This window comes from Drosophila arizonae, chromosome 2 (assembly GCF_054131065.1).
Source record: "Drosophila arizonae isolate 15081-1271.41 chromosome 2, UAZ_ARI_1.0, whole genome shotgun sequence".
NCBI classification, from domain to species: Eukaryota; Metazoa; Arthropoda; class Insecta; order Diptera; family Drosophilidae; genus Drosophila; species Drosophila arizonae.
The window spans coordinates 24743048-24760539 of record NC_142922.1 but is presented as its reverse complement, the minus strand read 5'-3'; the positions used below and the strand labels follow the sequence as shown (position 1 = coordinate 24760539).

At 43.5% G+C, this 17492-nt stretch overlaps 1 protein-coding gene across 12 annotated transcripts in view; it reads left to right on the top strand.

The window, feature by feature from the left end:
- The window catches only part of Gfrl (Glial cell line-derived neurotrophic family receptor-like), a 109822-nt gene that overhangs the window by 51673 nt on the left and 40657 nt on the right, over positions 1-17492 (top strand). The window lies entirely within an intron of this gene.

The following is a 17492-nucleotide window of genomic DNA, read 5'->3' as shown; positions in this document are numbered from 1 at the left end:
GCACGGAGGTGTATGTGTGTGTGTGAGCGAGTCTCTGGTGCCTGTATGTGTGTGTGTGTGTAAATAAGTTTGTTATCTTGGCACGGCAGCTTGACTTGTTTTAAATGTTTGCTGAGCGTTGCTACGTGCCGTAAACAGGAATAGATATAGCGAACAACAGCATTTATTTTGTTTTATTTATTTATTTTTTTTTTTATTTTTTGTTCGGAATTGGCCACGGGGACACAGTAAATAAACATGCTACTCCATTGAGTTTGTTGCACTTGTGCGGAATCGAAATGAATTCAAAGCGGCTAACGAGCTTTTCATGTCCATCGAGACTTCCATGAAAAAATACCCGAAATGAAAAGGGAAAAACCAAACAGCCATCGAAATTCAAATTAAAAATTCATCTTGAAAATCATCGATAATAACTGCCCAGCTGCAGTCACATAGCGAATGCCATCGACTCGAATCTTGCCCCTGCTCTGGCCCCATTTCAATTTCCCATCTCCTCTCCACCAATTATTCTCCAAATTACCCGCTCTTCTCAGCCAAATGCTATCCATTTATCCATGCCAAATGGCAACTGTAAAAAGTTTGGCTAAAGTGCATAAAATTCTGAGACGCAAAAAAGGAAATGAAACTGAAAATAAAAATAAAAATGGAGACGACAAAAAAAAATACAAAAAAAAAAAAAAAAAAATACAAAAACAAAAACAAAATGGACGCAAATGGAATTATGAATATTTTATCGAGTGGCCACTGTTAATGGGGCTTCATTGCATTTTTCGTATACATTTAAATGTCAAATTAGCAACAAATTAAAAATGCCAGTTGCCTGCAAGTTGAATGAGTCTACAACCTGCCTATCATTCAAAAGAAACTTCGAGCGCAATAACCTCTCTTACAGTTGGAGCGGGAGTGTGGGAGGGGCAAGTGTGGACGGGGGAATGGGGGCAAGCGAAAGAGCGTGACACGCAATGGCAGCGGCTGGCCATATAATTGAGTTTATTAAATAATCATAAATATCGATTCGATTCGGAACGTTCCGGGTTCGAGCTCGGGCTCGAGCTGAGTTTGAGTTTGAGTTTTTCCTCGGCCCGATTCGATGCGATGCGCGATGTCGCCATAAAAATATCAAATGGTCATCAGAAATGCAAAATGCTTGCAACTAGCGGGCTACAAATACAGGTGATTGATTGACTGATTGATGTATTGATTGATTGATTGATTGATTGATTGGGGCCAGGCCAAACGGACACTGGCCAATTAAATTGCCTGGCAGAATTAGTCATTAAAAAATGAACTCAATGCTCGACCCCAAGACGTTCTCGAACAGGCACTACAAAATCGATTGGTTTCCCGGTAAGAAGACTGCAAGTGCCGTAAAAGGACGCACACATATGTACGTACAACAACTACATTACACACACGCACACACCCACACGGACAACATACATACATACATAACAATTTGCAATGAGGTTGACGTTGAGGGACATAAAAATTTCCGTATGCCTTTTTATCGACATATGGCACAGTCTGCAGCAACGTAGTCCGGCCAAGTCCTTGGTCCTGTCACATGACAAGCTCAACGACGGCACAGACGATGTCTACAACGTCGAATACGTCTTGCAGTTTATAGCATTTAGATTGAGTTTGCACACATGTACATGTATGACTAGCTTGGATTCGCATTCGCATTCGCCTTAGCATTCGCATTCGTATTCGCATTCGCATTGGTATTCGTATTCGTATTCGCATTTGAATTGGAATTTCTTTTAGTGGCCAAGAAAAGGAGCCTTTGACCCCAAGTGTTTGCCCGTGCTTCTTGTGACAGTCGAACTATGCATGACATATGTACAGGTCTGCATGATTTTAATCAGAATAAAATTTTCATTCAACGTCTGCACTTGTCCTCCGCCTCGTCCCATGCAAAATTGATTGAGGGACAGCGGCAGGGGCTAGAATAAACTTATGCTTAATTTTTTCCCCATTTACTTGACATTCTTATCTTCGAGTGTTTGTCTTGTGTTATTTATCTAAGCATTTCCCATTTTTCTTCGCTCCCATTGAGTTCGTCTTAAAGTCTTCGCTAACGAATAAGTCGCATCAATTTTAAACTTTTCAGGCATACACGCACACACACACACACACACACACGCACACAGAAAGCCTCCACGCACAATGCTCTTATGTTATTTCAGCTTAATTATATTGCAACACCCGATCCAACGACCCACCTGGCCAGATGTGTGTGTGTGTGTGTGTGTGTGTACACAACGCTCACAGGTGCTAGAAGGTCCGTGTTACAGGGATGCTTTATGTACTCTGCCTGATCTGCCCACGTGTGTGTGTGCGTGTGTGTGTTTGTGTATGTGAATTAGTTATGAAGCCAAAGTCAAACTGGGTCAGCATTTCTTGCCCCTGCATTGGTGAACTCTGTGCCCACTTCGTCGCTCCGCTCCGCTGCGCTCCACTCGCTGCCACACACATTTGGTGCACCGCTGAATGTTGCCATATATTTGTGCAGCGCGTATGCTACTTTCGCGTTATTGCGTATACGTGCCGTTGGCCATGCGTTCACCGCATGCCATTTTCTCAGGCAGTGTCAATAGTTGAGCATTGTGCGTTTATAGCCGTTAAAATTGTAATTAAATTCAATGCGACGCTTCACAAAAGAAGCAGTAAATGTAAATTTAATGCCGCGTGTGTGTCCATACGAATGTGCCACATTGCTGCAGCAGCTGCTGTTGCTCTACTCTGTCTGTCTCTGTCTTCTGTCTGTCTCTGTAGTCTCGCTTAGCTAGCACAACGTAATATTTCAATTTGTAGCGCACTCGAGCCGAGATACATAGGGCAGCCGAGCAGAAGAGCTCCGCACTTATCCTCCGGCTACTGTTGCTGATGGTGTTGAATCACTTGGGCCTGACCTTCATCAAATGTAGAAAAGGTAAAGGCAGACACTTAACCCAAACTCACAGCTCGCAGTTCTTTCAATGGTTGGTTGCCAGGCAAATTAAAAATTCAGCACAAGACAAAAAGCTGCAGCGATGCCAATGACTGCCAGCAGTAGCCACAGTCAGAGACGCAGAGAGCGAGGGAGAGAGAGAGAGAAAGAGAGAGAGAGAGAGAGTGGTGGCGCCACAGTTACAGTCGTAGCCACAGTCAGGCAGGCTGGCAGTAGCACCACGAAAATTGTGGGTCGACCGCTGCTTATGGGTCTCTAGCTGTCTCGATTTCGCTTCAAATGAGAAAAAATGCGCCAAGCGAAGCGCGCAAAAGGTAAATTAAAAATTGTGTGTGTTTATTTGAGCAAAATTCCATCGCAGCAAAAGGCAAAATACCAGCCACCAAGCAGCGGGTGGCTCGCCTAAGTTAACCACCTGGCTTGCAAGCTGCCAGCTGCCAGTTGCCAGTTACCACCTGGAAATCAGCTTAAAGCCAGCTGCCAGTTTTGAAGCGGCTTTAAATTCCACATTTAACAGCACACAACTCGACGTGCAGGCGCTGAAAGTCAAGGTTGCTAATTAAGTGCTGTATTTTGTATTCTTATTTCTATATAAATATATATGTATTCATATGTGTATATTATTATTCCTACTCTTTTTTTGGGGAGTAAACACGTATATCGACGTAAAGGTGACTGCCACAGATTTCGTCTGCTGTGCATCACATTAAGCGGGCTTAAAAGTGCTTTATGCGTACGTGTCTGTCTGTCTGCCTATGTATATGTGTGTGTGTGTGTGTGTGTGTGCGTGAGTGGGTGTGTGTGTTGCCGTGTGTCGTTTTAAGTCCTGAGCTTAGCATCAATTTTTGAGGGATTTATGGTTTTTATTTGGCCACCAAAGTGCGTTGTGGCCGTGTTTTGTGGCACATATATAATCACGTCGCCACTCGGGCGAGCATTGTGGCGTGTCAGCTGTAACCCGTAAGTACGTTTCGTTTAATTAAAAAAGGTGCCAGCAAATTGTAACTAGTGCGCAGTGCAATATAATTTTGTATTTCGCACTACCAAATAAATCTGGAGTCAACATGCTTCAAGCGCTCTGAGGCAGCAGCAAATTTATGTCGAGCACAGCCCACACATCATCTATCAAAATTCACTTTTCACAGGCAGTACCCAGCTGTCTGGCCCACTGTCAGATAGTCTGGCAGTCTGGCATAAATTTTAACCCTCACGTAGACGCAATTTTAATATAATGGCGAGCTAAGCATAGGCCGACCCTAGTGGCAGCTCTTGGTAGAGGGCATATCAACGACCTAGTAAGCGGCTTTATATAATTTCATGAGACTGTCTCTGTCTCCCTCAATCTCCCCTCTCTCTCTCTCGCATCCTTATACAGAGGAGACACCTGGCGATCGCTGGCAGAGCGCACTTTACGTAAATTTGTTATGCATATAAAATTAAAAGCATATTTTGAGGCGGCAAGCGCCCAGGCAAGGAGTTTACGTTGCTCTGCTGCTGCTGCTGCTGTTGCTGCTCCTGCTGCTGTTGGTTTTGTTGATATTTGTAATTTGTACTTTTAACTGCCAGCAACAGCAGCGGCAGCCTCCAAAGATAAAATGATACAAAGATACCTACTGCATTGCCTGTATCACTTGCTCTCGCTCTCACACTCACTGTCTGCCTCTTTCTTTTTCCTTCTCTCTCTCTCTCTCTCTCTCTCTCTCTCTCTCTCATTCTCACTCACTGTACGCAGTTAGCAACAAATGAGCAAAGTTCTGTTTTTTGTGCTGTTATTTGATTTTTTGGCCTGGCTGCTCGACTGCCAAAAATATTCGTTTCTGAGCTGTTTGCCTTCAGCCCTGCCGCAGTTATTGCCATTGCCAGCAAGACAAACGGCAAAAAGTTAACTTCAAATGGCAAAAGAGCCAGCAAGAAATATTAAATATACGTGCCAGAAATAAACAGAGGCCAACGGTGTTGATAGCTATTAACATGCGTGTGTATCTACACCCCCATTGCATGTGTATGATATTCAAATGAACTAAGAGCCCACACACACACACACACACACACACCCACACACCAACACGCACAGGGCACATTTTGATGGTAGGTGCTGAGGTTCAAATCAAAAAGAGTCAACGCGTTGCGTGTCGCTGCGTAGGTGTGTTTTTTCTCTTGGTGTGTTTCTCTCCTGTATTTGTGTGTTTGTGTTTGTGTGAGCAACAGCAACCGCAGCCAGCAACAACGTATGTAAATATTTCGCCACAGCGACACACTCGACATTCATTTTACCACCACTCGCCGCCCGCGGCTTAAGTTTGCGTTTTTATTTAATTGCGGAAATTGTGGCATCGCGTTGCCATCTCACACACATACTAAAACACACACACACGTACACACACAGTCGCATACATATTTACTCAGACAGACAGGGCAAATTTTTTCTTATAATTTCTTTTATATGGCAACGATGAAGCATTGTAACATATTTTTATGGCCTCCCATCTCTCTGCTTTCACATATGTATGTATGTATGTATGTATGCGCGTATGCGTGTGTGTCTCTTCTAAGCATTCTTTAAATTCAAAGGCTAAGGCAAATATGAGTTTTGATATACGCATACGCACAGGCGTGTGTGTGTTTGTGTGCGTGTGTGTGTGTAAATTGAGTCAAGTGTGTCATCTTCGTCTTGGGGTTGCTCGCTTGACAAACCAAACTAATTAGAAAGTCACTTTGGTTGCCTGCCTCAAAGCAGCAGAATCGTTGGGCATAAAATTAAAAAATTGTTGCGCATCCAACTTTTGGCCTGGCATTTGATTTTTCTGTCTCCTTCAATATTATTTTATTTACGTAGGCTGCTTGCGAAAGAGCACGTGTATGAGACGCAAATTTGAATACCTTATCCAATTAATTATCTCAATTCTTGCGCGCTTTGTTCACCTGTACGAGCCATACTCTGGCTTCCACTAGCCGACGATCTCTGGGAGTAAATGGCTTATTTGTGTAATTACTGAGTCATGTTCATGAAGTGGCCCACTCGACGTATTGCTGACTTCAATCAGGCTTTTGTTGATTTCAATTAATTGCTAGCTATTTTCAGAGCACACGCTCGCACCACTCGCACCACTCGCACCCCAATGCGGATGTACAATAAGTAAGTGAATTTGTGCCGCAGGACAAATGGCTGGCAATCAGCTTATGAGTAGCTTATGCCAGCCGATGCCGAATATCGATACTCCTGATTGTTGCCGTTGTAACGCAAGAGTTTTAATGTGTTTGCGCGCACTCTTATCAAACCATTACGATCTAAATGACACTTTGACAGGGGCACGGCAGTGGGTCGCGATAGCGACTTAGGGCACGGTCATAGGCGGAGCTGGAGGCAGGGGCGGTTGCGGTGAGGGAGGCGGTGCAAAGCACAAGTTCCCCTTACCTGGCTGGTCTCATAGTTCGGGTTGTGTTCCCGTTGCTGCACGCAGTCGATGACGGGCAGCGATAAGCGCAAGAAAAATCGAAGCAGCACTCGAACTCTCACCAACACCAACACAACACGACACAAACACTCACACACACACACTCAGCAAACACCTACGAGTCGCGACACACGCCACTTAGCTGTTAATATTTAAAGTTGCAGCTGTGGCAGAGGGAAGAGGAAGCAACAGCAGCGCTGCCACGCCGCGCCATACGCCGTACGCCATACGCTATACACAACCGGAAGCGGAAAGCTCTTCGCCTGCGGAAGTGTTCCGTGCGCGCAACTTTATACATAAGTTGTTGTTGTTGTTGCTGTTGCTGCTGCTGCTGCTGTTTGTTGTGTGTTGAGTGTTGTGTGTTGCATTCTCCTCGCTGAATATTGCACGGGTTTCTTGTAATGACAAAGCAACGTAAGCCAAGCTACAACAACAACAGCCGAAATGTACACAATTCGCTTAAGCAGGCGACACTTGAGCGCATTTTTATTGCTCGAGCCACTAACGATCGAAAGGCAGGCGACTCACAGTGCATCAGCATCGGCTAATTCCACTGTAAAAAATCAATTTCCTCTGTAGTAAAGTGTTTGCACTGGCTGACTAATTGCTGGGCAGAGCCAGAGGCATTGGGGCTGGCAATGCTGAGCTAATTGCCCCATGGCAGCCGCCAATACTGATTGTTCAATAATGAACCTGGACTTAATGAGAATCCACAACGTGAATACGATCGAGTATGGGACCACAAGAGGAAGGATATTTATAAGAAGTAGAATACTTATAAAAATGAAGAATGAGGAATCCAATTAGAGCAATCAGGATCAGTGCAGCATAGAACAGTGTTGATACTTCATCTGAGTGCAGCATGGATCCCTGCAATCCATTCTCTGATTCTTGGCTTTACTCATAATTCATTAGATTAACTTACAATTATTGAATATATCTTTTAACTTACATAGATTAGAAGATTAGATGGAATATACATTTTATATTAAAATTGCATATTAAAATTTATATTATTCAAAAACAAATAATAAAGATTGCCATATTTTTTACCTAATATATATTTAGCCAGGCCCATAGTGCGAAAGTAGCTATACCAGGTGGTAACATTCAATTTCGCTCAATCTGTGCTGCTTTTTAATGGAAAATCTGCCGAGTTAGCTGATAGTTTCCCATTGCTTCATTTTGCCAATGCTGCTGTGGCTGCTGCTCCTGCTACTGCTCCTGCTGCAGCTTCTTTTGGTGGAGCTCGTTTCCAGCTTCGTTTCCGCGCCTTGCAAGTCGATGATTTTTGTTGACATCTTGTTGGGCTGCATCCGCATGACTCCTGCCACTTGCCGCTTCGTGTGGAGCAATCAGCGCAGCTGCTTTGCATATTTCAGCTGGAGTCGCGTGTCTCCGAAGTTGGGAAAACATTTTGCAACATTTATTTCAGCAGACATATCACATCCTATTTTTGTGCCATTTTTCCGCTTGATGCGTTTACATTTTCCATTCAGCGCTTTGTTGACACATCAAAGTAATCTATGTGATGCACACATGCACATTCTTGCCTCCAACACATGGAATTCCTAAGCCAATTTAGTGAAGCAGCTTTTACATCGATTCCCATAGGATTTCGCATCTACTTGCTATAATGATATCTTAAGCCGAGAGCTTACTTGTAATTTAAGAATATATTCTTCACATAAAATTAAATATGTTTAGCTCATGGAATTCCTAATATAATTGTAATTATTTGTAATAATTCATTTATTATGCAGACATATTTATTTGCATTCCACATTTTGAATTTAATCTATTTATTTATCCACGTCTCTCACTCCCTCGCTCGATCGGTCACATAAATAATTGACATTATTGGCATATTTTATTGTTGGTTTTTAAGTATTCAGTTAATTAAGCACACTTTCGAATGCGCTGTACATTTATTAGCGTATAAAAATTGAATTATTTTATTCAAAATACTTGCGCACTATGGTCAAACAAAAAAATTGGTCAACAAAAATTAAATGAAATTAAATTAAAGTGCCAGCATAAATTTACAGACCTTTCACGTTCCACCAACAATTGCCAAATTGATAAACAAATTGTTGGACACGTGAACAGCTGAATATTTGGACTGGACAATTCGAGCAGTAATTGTATTTAATATTCAGGCAATTGAGTTTTTCTACTCGTTCAAGTGCTACAAGAGTAAGCTGTACGGCGTATAAATTGATTGAAAGCTCATTTGATATGACATTATGAAACATTAGTCAATGAACTGAATGCAAATTAGAATGTAGACTGCCCCATACCCTACAAAGTGATCATAAAGTGTGGGCTACGATCCATATGGATATAGACCTCAATCATTTTATATTTAACAATTTCTGATTCCTCCATTTTCCTCAGTAGCTCCTCTTCATTCTTAATGGTCAATCAAACACTGTAATGAAATAATTAATAAACTTAGCTGAATATATATGATATCCATCTGCTAGTAAAATATTTCAGTGCATATTAGTTTCACCATTCAGGCTATATTTCGGGTATAATTAAACAGGAAGTGATTCTGACGAAATTGAAGTGAAACACTTGATACTCTATACACACACACACAGACACATGCACATGCATATAAACTAGCACGCACACATATATGTGTGTTTGTATACCTGATTCATGTGCGCTTATAAATAATAACAATTCCGCTTAACCGGAAGCCGAAATAACAACTTCCTTTTTGTGTAAATGTTCAACGGTTGGTCACATGCCACTCGACCGGCTTATCACATGCGTGTGCTGCTGTGTGTGTGTGTGTGTGTATGGGTTCGCGTGTGTGAATGTGTGTGTGTTCATTTATGATTGAGTGCGCTCTGTAGTAGTGCCGTATTCTGCACGTGTGTGTTTATTTGCTTGTGTGTGTGTGTTTGTGTGTGTAATGAGCGCTATTGCAATGTATGCGTAGGCACAAAATACACACATATACATTCTCAAAATGAAAATGTCAAAAACAACTACAACAAATTGCGTGTTGCTGTTTATTTTATTTTATTTTTTTTTTTTTGCTTTTATTATTATTATTTTTATTTTTTATTTTTTTTTTTTATAACATATTTTTTCATTTTGGCTTTGAATAGGTCTACACATCATCCAAATGTTCGCGTTGTAGTTGCCAACCCTTTTTTGTCGACTTTTGTTGCTTGTTTTTTGCGCTTCCGTCCGCCATGAAATATGTAGCTTTATTTTTGCCATATGAACACAGCCGCATGGCTTTGGAGCTGAGTGTGTTTGTGAAATCTCTCTGTATGTGTGTATGTGTGTATGTGTGTGCGTGCATGCCTTTCAATTGTCGCAAAGTCATGGCCTGTGTATATATGTGTGTGTGTGTGCGCACACACAGAAAAAATGTAATTTAAATTTGCACATCAAATTTGTACATAAATTTTTAAACATGCCAAAATAAATAACAAGAAACAACTCGGTAAAAAATCAAATAAATAATTGCGCAAATGACAATTGACGCATCCACGTACAGCAAATGTAATTTTTGTTCAAGCTAAAAGAAAGTTTGACAAAAGGTTTTATACCCTAGGCAAATATAAGTCACTGTTAATAAAATATAATTTAAATTGATGTTAAAATAAATGAACTGAAGAAATTCGTAAGATTTGTCTAACTTTTACTCCTAATTAACAATAGATCTTATGTATTTCTGAATTTTCGTTTATATTATAATACCCTTAACATCTAGGGTATAGAAATCGTAAGCTTTAATCATTCATAGGGCCTTTTATGCGGCGTGACATTCTCTTAGGGTCGCATATGGCATAATAAACACAAACATTTGGCGGGCGACATATGCGAAAATCTCGGCAAACTTTACGACACATGTATTAATTGGTCCTGCTCGATGGGGGGAGGTGGGCAAGGCGGTGGGCCGCGTGTCAGTTGTGTTAACTGGCCTGCAAACTGCCTGGCTGCTGGTCGACAGATAGTCCGCAAAAAGTTTGCCCTCAGACTGCGGGTGGAAGGGGCGCAGTAATTTCAGCCTTAGAGCCAAAGTTTGGGTGTCACCGAATTGGTAGCTATGACGGCTTACGCAAAACTTTCACAAAGTGATTATTATTGTATGAAAAGTTTACGGGCTGCTTCAAAAAAGAGAGAAGAGTTCTCGGCAGGGCTGAGCGTGTGGTGTGGTTACATATGTAATAGGTACAAACAAAAAACTTGCTGTTCATAAAGTTTTTGGGCCGAATTGCCATGCAAACTATTGCACAGCAAGCCAACACGTTCACAGCAAGAACAGCAACAACAGCAAGCGGAAGAAGGAAAGGAGATAGAGGGAGAGAGCAAATGCTCTGACGATATAATGCACTAACACCAATTAAAAGTCATTTAACATGTATGTATAAGAGACACGTGTTTCATTCACAGCAGCAGCATGAGGAAGGGGCCTGGAGCATGGAGCCTGGAGCCTGGAGCCTGTCACAGGTCCAGTAAAGTAAATGGGTTCAAGTGTTTGATAGTTCAAAAGTGTTTGCCTAAATACTGTGTGAGGCTACTTACTCCAGAGAGAAGCAAGTTCTACGCATGAACAGCTCGGCTTGGCCGTCGACAAGTCAATAAACTGAGTTGCTCGAAACTTTGTGGCATAAATAAGTGAGCTAGCTTAAATGCCTTGTGCAACAACAATCAGCCAGCATTCCACAGCAGCCTTGACCAGAAAGCGTTGTTGGCGCTGTTCCGAAATTGAAATGTCTTCAGACTGCGGGTAGAAAAGCAGCCAAGAGTCGGAGCGGCAAAGTGGTCATTACTCTAATTAACCTTATTTCATTCTCAATTACAAGTGTAGAAAAACCAACAAAGAAAACACCAACAATCTGGGCGGTAAAAAACAAGAAAACAAAGCAATACAATTGCCTTAAAACATAATTGTTATTTTGCGCCATTTTCCCTTTTGATTCGGCGTTCGCGTTCGCGTTGCCATTGCCGTTGCTGTTGCTGTTGCCTACTTTTGGGCGCAGCCAAAAGGCAAATTAAGTTTTTGCTCTAATTTAGTCTGACGCACGCCGCAACAAAAGAAACAACAACAACAGCAACAACAACAACACAGCTACAGCAACAACAAAGACTTTTGGTTTTATTTTCAAGATGAAGCCGCTTTTCTTTAGCTTAATTTACCATTTTTCACTCTTATCGCACATCTCTGCGCCAGACAGAGACAGCGACAGCGACAGAGAGTGAGAGAGGCAGCGAGAGGCAGCGAGTGCGCGCGACTTGGGCCATAAAAGTCAAGGCATCAGGCAAATGGAAAACATTTGGACCTGGCTCTGGCAGCTGCCTTAAAGCCTAAGCGTAACAATAATTTAATGCGACGCTTAAATTGTTTGTAAAATGTTCAACAACCGCGCAACGCCGCTTGCCGCACGCCGCACGCCGCATGTTGCACACTGCTAGCTGCTAGCTGCTTGCCATATGCCACTTGCCACTTGCTGGTTGCCGCTTGCCGGTTGCCAGTTCCGAGTCGTACGCCAAAGTTAAAAAGTGGAAAAGTTTTCTTTTCTATTTAACGTAATTTGCCTTCATTTGCGTTAGCTCCTTCTGGCGCCCGCTCCCTCGCGCTGCTCAGCCAAATATAGACTCGCCTGCTGGCCAGTTTATGTTCCCTCCAAGTCTCTCCCCCTCTCTGACACAGACACCCTCTCTCTCACTATATATATATATATATATATATATACTTCTACTCTCAAGATTCTTGCCTGCTTGGCATATGTTGCCCTTGTCTCATAATCTGGCATATTTCCCTCTGCCATGTGTTTTTCCGCATTTGTTTTTCTCCCATTGTTGTTGTTGTTGCTGTTGCTGTTGCTGCTGTTGTTGTCATGACTTTGTCACTCCCCTTGTGTGACAACAACGAGCGACTTGTGTTTGAGCTACTTTTTGTGTTATTTCTTCTCCTTTTTTGTTGGCTTTCATTTTTGTGGTTAAGCAAATGTTTAACAAACCAAATCGCAGATTTGCATTTTATGCTTTGCACTTGGCTGGCAGGGGGCGGCGAATCAGACGCTGCCACTTTTATGGTTCCGACTGGTTGCTGTTTATTGTTGTTGCCTTTTCCACTTGGATAAGCGTCGCTTTAATGCTCCTAATCGGGCTTAAAATCAAAAGATGCTTAACGCTCACCAAATAAAACAACAAAAACGAGCACGGGCACGAGAAAACGGTCTTGACTTAGATTTCGTCAATGCTGTGTGCCAACAGGCAGACAGACAGACAGAGCGATAGAGATAGCGATAGAGCATGAGATTGAGATAGACATAGAGCTTAGCTGGTAAGCCGCTTAACGCAGGACTAGTGTTCCATGTTCCATGCTCCGTGCTCCGTGCTCCGTGCTCCTCGTTCCTTGTTCCTTGTTCCATCCGCAGCTGCCTCTCGGCAACTGTATCGCAATCCTTTTGTGCTGGCTTCATTTATTTCATTTGCTGATATTTTCACCATTTCTATTTCGACTCGCCTCTTATTTACACTTGGCTTCGGTTAGTCTGGCGACAGAGCTCTAGACAAATTATTGACATGCTTAACTCACACACCCACATACACCCACACACACCCATACACACACACACGCGCCCAGGCTGAAACCCAGCAACAAGCTCTCGGTAAATTCATTGTTATATGCCTCGCAGGCATGAGAATGAAAACATTTTCACTTATTTGCTCAGAAATTGGATAACAATCGAACTGAAATTGGATCTCACTCATTTTTGTATACACTTCAAGTGGCGGCCAATGCATTGTTTTGCTTTTAACTGCCTTTTGTTGCTATTGTTGCTGTTGTTGTCGGCACATAAAACATTTTCCGGCTATTTGCTGCCACCCATACACTACGAATTGGTGGCGTTGTCCTCCCTTCATTCTACCCCTACCCCCTACCCCAACCATCATTCTCTTATTATCGTAATAGAATTTGCCAAATTGAGGTTGAAATGCTTTCGGCCTGCTCCGGCCCCAACCCCTTGCCACTTGGCATCCGTTTATCGTTTGATTGTTTGTTTGCCTGTTGGCTTGTTGGCTCCAACAGAGCACCCCCTGACACCAGCCCCGCCATCCGACCGTACTTCGTGCACTCCTTCATGGTCGGCTTCGGTTTTGGCTTTTCGGTTTCGGTTGTCCTGGCCGTTCGCAGTTCACTTGATTGTTTGCTTATTTGGTGGGCCTGCGCTTATCAATTGCCGTTTTTATTGCCATTTTGGCTCCGAAGTCGTCGTTTATTGAGTACAACAACAACAACAAAAAAAAAAAAAAAAAGGAGAAATTCATTCCCTGGTTTCTGGTTGCGCGCGACTACGAATCTGCTGGGCAAGCAGAAAACAGACGAAGCACTGGGACTCATTGGCGATTGGGCTGTCATTATCCAGGATACAGTCCTCTGGCGATTCGTTTGGGCTTAATTTAATTGTTTATCTTGTGGCTATTGTTTGCCTAGCGGTGATTGTCAGATGTGCCACAATTATGATTGATTTATCAGACGATTAGATAGCCCAAGGTAAATAATATATATATTAGGGCTGCCTTGAACTCGATTGAGCTCAGCTCAGCTTAGCCAACTATATCCGTCTACCTCTGTGCGGCTAATGCGGCTTACTGGCTTTAAGAAACCGTGTCGGCCTCGAGCTCAACAGCGCTGGGCTTGTCAGACAGGCGATGCGTGCTGGCGCACTTCGAAAGTGGGTCCAATGCCATTGGATATATGTGTCACGTTACCGCCGAGTGGCGCCACATTCGCAATGATGACGTTAGCGAAGCGACGCGTCGCGACGCTCCTTGGTCAATCGGTTAACTCATCAGTGGACACGGTGCGTATGAGTAACGGCCAGTGGCTGGCTACACTTGCTGGGAGAGTACTTGGTGGGAAAGAGAGAGAGAGAGAGAGAGAGAGAGAGAGAGAGAGAGAGAGAGAGAGAGAGTGAGAGGGCTGCCTTACATGACATGCCTCGCTACAGCATTGTTGCTATGTGGCTTTCGGTTTACGGTTAGTAAAGGATTCCTTACACACACGCACACAGGCCAACAAGTCAACCAATACACGCACACACACATGCATTGAATAGAAACTATGCTGCTTGCTTTGCTTCAGGGCAATTTTAACGGTTTCGTCTTACACTTCAATTCAAGTTGTGCACATAATAGAGACTGAAGGGAAAACAAAAGACTAGTGCAATACCTGTTATTAATTAATAATATACCAATTTTATTATTATACAACTATTGTTATACAACTCGTCAAATTTTATTTTTAATTATGTAATCTGATAACCTGACATTTGATAGCCAAAATTTCGAGTTAATAGATTATTTTTCCAGTGTGTTTAAATTTTTGTTTTCACCTCTTTGCATTGCACTGCTGCTAGCTGTAAAACAGTTAGCTGCTGCCGACTTCCCACCTCGATTGTTGCTCGGTGTTGTTGTTGTTGTTGTTGCTGTTGCTGTCTTTGTTGGCATTTGTGTTTTGTGTTCCACTAGGTCGTTGGTTAGTGCTGCATACATTTTGGCTCACCTTGTTTTGGTGTCGTGTCGTTGTCGTTGTTGTTGTTGTTGTCCTTGCCGTTGTTGTACCTTCCAGCACAGCTGGCAACAGTCTGAACTTGCTGCACACATAGGCAAATGGCAACGAATGAGTGCTGCCCCACCTTGAGCACATCAATGCTACGAATATCAGAGTCTAATTAGAGCGGTAATAAAACGCAAAGTGCATACATTCAATTGAGAAGAAGCTGAACGAACGAATGGTAGGCCAACTCTTCAGCAGAATTAAATTTTGTGGCTGGGAAAATCAATTGAGGATGCTTTGGGTCCATTTGTAAATTTCATACCTGGCACTTATAGATGTTTGCTCTGATTACCATGGAATTACACTCAATTACAGTGATGGATATCTAAAGAGAGAGAGAGAGAGAGAGAGGGATTGATAGAGAAAGAGAAGGTAAGAGAGCAGCAAATTGAGGGTTAGGAAAATGACTGCTGATGAAGCTGTTGGCCCTTGGCTGGAGACTGTCGGCAGATTGGACTGCCTCAAGGTAAAAATCTCTAGCACTGGTTTGACAGCTGGCAGAGCCTCAGCTCAGATTCACATCTGCTGGCGTGCACACACACACATACACACACACACAGACACACGCACACACAGACAAACAAGCAAACAAACGCTGGGTGACATTGACATTTTGCCTAATGCCTTGGCAAGCTTAGATTGAGTCATACTTTGTGCACTGACAAGACGAGACAGACAGCCAGAGACGGAGTCACTCAATGAGTGGAGCTCTGTAGCCAGACAATCGGTATAAATTATTATGTCAGCTCATGACAGGACGGGAAACTGCTGGCCCTGCACCGAGCCGCTGCCCGACGGCCCACAAGGCTTTGGCAGCAGGAATTAGTTTTGACACGCAGCGGGAGCGGGACGGGGGTCGGCCGACCGCCGGCAGACACGGGCAGACACCTCTGGACATGAGAGCTTTGTGTATCGATCTATAATTAAGATAAGATACAGTCGGTGTGTGCACCACAACTCACATTGTGACCATGGCGTGCCAGGAGCAGGAGGAACGGGGCAAGGGTCTACGAGTGGCACTTATGGTCAGATAGCAGCTGTGTTATTTGTTTATGAAATTGACCTGCGATTAGCGCTGCATACAAAGTTGTGTGTGGCAACGGGCCATAAATTACACGCCACAGAGTCAGGCGATTGAACGTATGAGCGTGTGGGCGTGTGGGCGTAAGGGTGTGTGAACGTGGAATCGTGGTCCCATAAGCAACAGCAATTCCATGAAACTTTAACGCAAACTAAACGCTAAAGCGTTTTGTTCAACTCGTTTAAATTGGAGTTCAGCCCACACACGTGTGGCACAAGCTGCAGATGACTTCGACTTCGGTCTCACCACATGCCAGACACCGCACATCCTGGAACCCATTCGGAATGGTGCCCGCAGGATATGCAGCAAAAATCCGCTTACACAATTTTACGCACAAGCCAGGAAGAAAAGAAGTTGGTAAAATGTGTAAAACTTTCGTATTGACAATAAACGCCAGCAAGCGGCAACAGCAAGCAGAGGATGGCTTAGGGGGAGGGGGAAGGCATGCAAAGTGTTTGGCACTGCTTGCCAAATAGAGTCAGGCATATGCAGAGTACTCTAGAACTTCTGATAAAGCCCGCAGGTTGGCGACGCCGCAGTGCCACGAGAGAGAGAGGCAGGGAGGGGCCGCAAAACAGTTTCTGTTTGGCATTTAGTTGCATCGAAGTTGGCTCAAAGCAACGGACTGGGAAGCTGATGCTAGTGCATATACCTTTATGGCAATGGCAGACAAAAGTACACGAAATTCAATGAGCTGCAAAAAGCAGCTAAAGTTGCTGCTGCCAGATTTACGCCAAGAAAAATGTCAGCCAGAGAGTCAGCCGGGCTATCCGACCTGCATCCTGCACAGGACACGTAACCGGGGCAAAACCAAGCAAAAGAAAAAAAAGAAGCAGGAGAAGAAGAAGAGCAGATTATATATATGTAAACTCAACGGGAACTGGAGTTGGATGCGACGGCGACGACGACGGCGACTGCGACTGCGACTGCGGTCTGCGACTTTGGCGCCGCAGACAAATTGCGCTCGTAAATGCTTTAAATTGTGCACTCTGCGGTTCAAATTGAAGCTGAGCAAGAGGAACGCGTCGCTTAAAGCGGGCGGCAAACAAAAGTTGCGAAAAACTACAAGCAGCGTGCAAAAAATGGCTGAGCGTGTTAAGAAAAATGTTTTCGTAAGCTGCGAACAAATGCGCGACAATATTTTTCAGCCACTTGTCCCACCCACCAGCCGCCAGCCGCCTGCCGCCTTGCCCCGTTCGCCCCCGGGCAGCTGCTCTTGAGGCAGCCAACGCTTGTAAGTAGGCAACGTCAACAGTGGCCACTGCTGCCTCAGCATTTGACGCTGAGATACTCTGGAATAAGCTCTTAGAATAAATATTAAATCTCTTTTGGACTTCAACTGAATACAGAAAATTATGAATAAATATTTGATAGCTCAATACAGTAAGAATCAATAAAATTGTT